We start from the raw sequence: 6,761 nt of genomic DNA, 5'->3' as shown, positions 1-6,761 counted from the left end.
GAACAATGTCAGAAGCAATTTTTTTGTTTTTTAATGAAGAGTTTTTGTATGTTTTTTGGCATGTGTGCAACCCTGAGAAGCCCACAGTTTTCACAGCTTGTGTACAAAAGTCTACATTCCTATAACTGTTCCTATTTCTTATCTTCTATCAGACTACAGCAGAAAATGAAGCCTTTAAGTATATGATGGATACATCAGCAATGGTCAGATATTTAATCTTCAATCCTGCCCTGAATGCCTACCTAGCTAGTCCTCAATAGGTAGAATAGATAAAGGAACCCAGTGCTGTGCTTGTATTGAGACCAATGAAGGATAAAACCTATGTTAATCAGTGTTCATGACTAACACAAACCAACTGGCTAGGCTGAGAGTGGCTTTGGAAGTATAATTATTCATGTTTCTGCTTACTTTTTGAAAATGTGGGCTACAAGCCTTCTTTTCATCAAGAAACCTGAAATGTACTGGAATTATTACTAAATTTTCCAAGGCTCAGGATCACATCTGTGAAAGGAAACCCCAAAACTACACATGCACTTGACCAGGTTTCATGTAGCAAAATAATACACCTCCAGAGGTAGAAAGGCTTTAGTGTTTCAGTCTGAAAAGAACAGCCACAAGTGTAGATACCTCTGTCTCCCTCCTGCAGTTTGTAAAAGCACTCTTGATCACAAAAGAACTTTAAAAAACAATCATGATGAGCATCCCTGTCCTGAGATAAGATATAAGTAGGGAGCCCCTGTTTGTACATCAATTGTGTGTTGTGGGAAGGGCCATTCCAGGGTTTTTCTCTTCCAGAGGAGCTACCCTTCCTCTGGTGATGACTGCTTTCAGTGAGCACTCAGCAGAGGTGACCTTCTGGCGGGAGATTAAGGACTAACAGAGCAAGAGAGTTAACAGGACCAGTCACAAGCAGCACCGATGAGATGCAATACTAGCCCCAGATCTACAGCAGCATCCCAGTTATGCACAGCTTGTAATTTATAACCCAGTCATGTTTAGCATTGCAGTAAGTAATTCCTACAGTATGGGCTTGGCAATATTTTCTGTAAGTGGACTTCAATAAGAAAACCAGCTGTCAGCCTGAGAATGTGTTTCACTCTGTATAGTTCCAGTAACTGGATGTACTAATTGGTATGGCATAATGAGGGATATACACTTGTAAAATGGCAAATGTCACACCAATCCACAAAAAGGGCCTGAAGAAGGACCCGGGAAACTCCAGGCCTGTCAGCCTGACCTCAGTGCCTGGCAGGGTTATGGAGCAGATCATCCTGGGGGCAATCACCCAGCACCTGCAGGATCAGACCCACCCAGACCCACCCAGCATAGGGTTAGGAAGGGCAGGTCCTGTCTGACCAACCTGATCTCCTTTTATGATCGGGTGACCCGCCTGGTGGATGAGGGGAAGGCTGTGGATGTGGTCTACCTGGACTTCAGCAAGGCCTTTGACACCGTCTCCCACAGCATCCTCCTGGAAAAGCTGTCAGCCCGCAGCTTGGACAGGGGCACTCTGTGCTGGGTTAGGAACTGGCTGGAGGGCTGGGCCCAGAGAGTGGTGCTGAACAGTGCTGCATCCAGTTGGCAGCCGGTCACTAGTGGTGTCCCCCAGGGATCAGTGTTGGGCCCAGTTCTGTTTAATATCTTTATAGATGATTTAGATGAGGGGATTCAGTCCATCATCAGCAAATTTGCAGATGACACTAAGCTGGGGGGGAGTGTGGATCAGCTGGAAGTCAGGAGGGCTCTGCAGAGGGACCTGGACAGACTGGAGAGTTGGGCTGATTCCAACGGGATGAGGTTCAACACGGCCAAGTGCCAGGTCCTGCACTTTGGCCACAACAACCCCATGGGGAGCTTTCTGCCACAGAGTGGCAGAAAGGGACCTGGGAGTCTGGATTGACAGGAAGCTGAACATGAGCCAGCAGTGTGCCCAAGTAGCCAAGAAGGCCAATGGCATCCTGGCCTGGATCAGGAACAGCGTGGCCAACAGGTCCAGGGAAGGGATTCTGCCCCTGTACTCAGTGTTGGTGAGGCCACAGCTTGAGTCCTGTGTCCAGTTCTGGGCCCCTCAGCTCAGGAAGGACATTGAGGTCCTGGAGTGGGTCCAAAGGAGGGCAACTAGGCTGGTGAAGGGTCTCGAGCACAGATCCTATGAGGACAGGCTGAGGGAGCTGGGGGTGTTCAGCCTGGAGAAGAGGAGCCTCAGGGGAGACCTCATCACTCTCTACAACTCCCTGAAAGGAAGGTGTAGCCAGGTGGGGGTTGGTCTCTTTTCCCAGGCAACTCTCAGCAAGATAAGAGGGCACGGTCTTAAGTTGTGCCAGGGGAGGTTTAGGTTGGAGATTAGAAAGAATTTCTTTACGGAGAGAGTGATCAGATGTTGGAATGGTCTGCCCAGGGAAGTAGTGGATTCTCCATCCCTGGAGTTACTTAAAAAGAGACTGGATGTGGCACTCAGTGGCATGGGCTGGGAGCTGCAGCGGTAGTGGATCAAGGATTGGACTTGATGATCTCTGAGGTCCCTTCCAACCCAGCCAATTCTATGATTCTATGAAAATACAGTGTACTTTGACATTAAGTGAACCATTATGGTTGATCTTGGTTTGGGATTTTTAGAATCACCTGGTCAGCCTTGGACTTCAAAACTGCAGAGCAAGCCCAGAGCAGTGCTGAACTGGCAAGGAGCTGTGGGAAACCAAAGGGCTGCCATGGGGCACTGTCTGGGTGAGAAGAACTTCCTTGGAGTTTTACCAGAACCAAAGCCACACACAGTACAAACAGTTGTATTAGGGCTAGAGGACAGACTAACTATCCTCTATCTATCCTAACTACCATCAAACTTGGGTGATTGTACAGGGAAATTCCTTCCCCCTCTGAATAGTTTCAGCTCAAAGTATTAGAGAGGATTTGGGAGAGAGTCTTATCTTCCTTTAACACTTTATTAAGCAAAAGTAGATCAGATGTTTTCTACAAGCTCCTTCAGATACCCTTTATCAGCTTATTTTGTTGCTGAATGGGGACAGCTATGTATGCATTTTGTGTGGCTGGGTTTTCTTCCTCAGAAATCAAACTAACTTTGTTCAACAAAGATACTGTCGCTTAGTTCAGGCTAAGTAAAATTACGCTTGCCATTAGCTCCTTTGAAATGTTTCCTCAGATCAGCTCATGCACCACTAATCAGAGGGAAATAATGACAATTTATACAGAGTAATTCTGTAACTGATGCTGGGGAATCAACTCTGCTCGAGAAACCTGAGGTAAGTGGGGCACCTGCTGGTGAGAGACTGCAATGAATTGGTCTCCTGTGGAATTGTCTGATTCAAGTACTTCTGTCCAGGATGTTCTGTGTTCACTCCCCTTTGCCAACTAAGTAAGCAGCAGCCCTGACCTCTCTGGCCAAAGCTGCAGCTTCTCCTTGCACAAAGCCATATTTTCTGGCACTCATTTAGGGCTGTCTGCCATGTATATTGCAATAGTCACCTTGTGACATAGATAAAAGACTGAAAAAAAAAAAAAGAAGATAGATAAAAGATAGATAAATAAATAGATAAATAGATAAAAGCTGAAAAAAACCTTGTCAAAAGATGCGATTAATTTTTTAACAAACTCCAAGTCCCACCCTGTTCTGTCATGGCATGTTGTATGTCTGTCTTAAACTATAAAGTTGTCTTCCTTTTGGCAGGAGCTATTTTGATACTCTGATCTGCTGGGTGTGAGAGAACACAACAATTCTCTAAGGACATAAAATCCAGAGCAACCAAACACAGGTCATTATCCACACAATCCATTGCCTTCCTCCATTCTCTCCAAAATGTTGTATGCAACAACATGATATTCTCCCCAGTGTTAAATAAACTATAGTAACTTCTACAGCATGCATTTAAAAATGTCCCTTTTTATTTTTTGTTGTGAAACATTTAATTACATTGGGCCAGTTGGAGGGTGTCCTCTTCAGGCTCATGTGTTTCTAGGCACAAAATTCTAAGTTGAATCTTAGTGCACATAAAGACAAAGATTTGGAAGGAACCCAAGGGGGCTTTCTTCATCATATCACTAACTTCTCTGTTAGGATTAATATTTAGGAATCATGGTACCATTTGCTTTATGGTAAGAGCTTTCTGATTTCTGTACTTGAAGCATGGGTGTGCACTTGTGAAAAGGAAAAGCAAACAAATAAGCAGCAAAATAATGCTGAATTGGGAGATCTGATCAAACTATTAAAACACCTTGCTTCTGCTGCACTTATAGGTATGTATTCTTACCTATCCAGTAAAGCTAAGTATTTTCTTAAAACTTTTAATTAATCTGTCTCCTTAGTAGAACCGTAGTCATATATCAGAATACAAAAGCACCATAACTTCTGCTCTGCTGCCCAGCACACTTGCTGTATTCAGCTGTTTGGGCAAATCAATTGCTTTATATAATGTCAGCACAAGTCAGTGCTGAAGAAAGACTCAAGTCTGTCATCTGACCTTGGGCAAACCACTAGTCTCTGTGCTTTCTTCAGAGCTTCTTCTGCCACATATGTTAGAACAGTCTGTAGCCAAATAGGGATTTTAGCTGTCCTTGTCAGAAGTCAGTGGAGTAATCAAGAGTCACTTAAGTCCTATATGTGCATTTTTGCTTAATTTAACATTCCCTTTCAGAAAACTGGCCTTTTTTTTTTATTATTTTATTTTTTTTCCTGATTTTGTAGCATATTCTGTGCTTCATGCCACTCAAACTTCTGGCACAGCAAATCCAATACCATTTTTCTTTTGTTTTATGTTTACAATGCTTATTTTATTTAGCCCTTATTAGTACAAGCAAGGAAAAAATATTACCGTGATGGATAGCTAGAAAATACTTTGATCTCTGAACTACAAGGTGTGCTAGATCACTACGTTTAATCTTTTCCCTACTTTTCTTTTTATTCAGAAACCAGGTAATAGCTACTTCCTACTTTCAAAACTATAATTTCTTCTGGCTCAAGAATTTCACAGCTACAAACCATTCGAGGTTGGGGGAAATATTTAGGGAAATATTGCCAAATTTTTGTTATGTTCTTTCCATTCTTCCTCTGCACTGGCCAACACACACCTCTGACAGGGATATTAAATAGACCTTTTCATACAGCCACCATTTTAATCATGTCTTTCCTTGGTACTAGTGAGGCTGGGAAAATCCTGGCAGAAATTACCAATAAAAAAGAAAGAGCAAGAATCTTTGGATTAAGATCTCTAAAGCCTGCAGTTAATGAGGGGTAAAATCAAGGCATCTCTTTTTCAGATGAAAAAAATATTCCCTGTGTTTCCCAAATGGCTTATCCTAGGAGTTACGCTGAAGGGAAGCTTCTGCAATTGATTGCAAAATGGTAGCATTTTCATTCCTTTATATGTAACCTTAAGGACCTGGCTGCTTAGTAAGTACACTTACTACTTTCCTTGTAGAAACTAGTTTATTATTAGTTGCTGAATTTAAGCAGCTGCTATGGAAGAGCGTGGCTGTAACAGATCGCTCACCTGGAGTTTCAGGCTTAGCATGAACATCACTTGAGAGCACAGAGAGATCCTGGGCTGTTTGAGGGTTGCAGGGTCTGAAGAGCAGTAGTTCAGAAGGTACAGTCTTGTAGACTTTCTGAACTTTGTAATGTAAAAATGTTTTGATTAGCAAAGTCTATATGGTGCTAGGCTAAAGTTTAGACAACTAAGTTTTCATATAAAGAGGTATCTATTACTGTTATGTATAGTTAATTGAACAGAAGCCAATGGTTCAAATCAGGAATAATTCTTCATCACGCAGTCTTAAAATTAGTCTTGCATGCATATTTTACAAGACTATTCAGTGTCTACCTCTCCTAAAGGGTATCCATCCAGGCTCTGTTTGGCACCTCCAAATGCATCAGGAGCTCTAATTGACAGATGGGAGGCTTAGGCAAGCATGGATTTGTTCACCACTGTGTTTGGACACTTAATCTGGAGAAAGATACATGATATAAATTCAATGTATAAAGTAAGATTATATCCTATTAACTCTCAAAATTTAAAAATAATTTTGCTATTTACTAAATTCTTGTGCATAAAAAGAATACAACACCCTCCAGGAGTGCACTCTGCTTGTGCTATGGGCGTCAGTGTGTGTGTGTTGGTGGAAGAGTGTCTATTTACCCTACACTATTGCACATCTTTGAAGATTATTTAATCACCAAAGTCTTTTTTAAGAACATAGGACCCTGAACCACTTCTGCTTTGTAGGTCCACACAGATGCAGGAAATGACAGAAGCTTTTCTGAATACTTTTAAAGGAATAAACCTTCAGAAAGCCTCATTCAGCACTGAAGCCACAAAAATCCTTAATGTCTTTCATGACATTAAATACTGAACTTTGTCTAAGTTTGCCCACTTGACATCTACTCAGATGCCCTATGGTTCTCTAGGAGTCAGCAGGACTTTTATTTTTTTGAGTTTCGGGCAAGCAGATAATACACTGTAGAAGTTATTTCTATTAGAGACAATCCTAATTGTGATAGGCAAATCATGTTCCTTCACCGGAACATGCAACAGTGGTAACCTGCTAGCAAAGACCTCGTTGTTAATAAGAAATCTGCTTTTTCAGCACAACAATGTTCCACTTTATGGTTGTTAAGAACTCGTGTGTGCTAATTTAGCATGTGTACTATTTCTCCTCACTCAAACTATAGAAGATAAAAACTGGGTCAGAAATGTTAAATTGCATTGCATGTCAGTATCACTAGCTATGCTATTTTTAAAAACTGTTGATCC

The sequence above is a fragment of the Calypte anna genome, chromosome 4A (assembly GCF_003957555.1).
Source record: "Calypte anna isolate BGI_N300 chromosome 4A, bCalAnn1_v1.p, whole genome shotgun sequence".
Classification (NCBI taxonomy): domain Eukaryota; kingdom Metazoa; phylum Chordata; class Aves; order Apodiformes; family Trochilidae; genus Calypte; species Calypte anna.
This window is presented reverse-complemented; position numbering follows the sequence as displayed.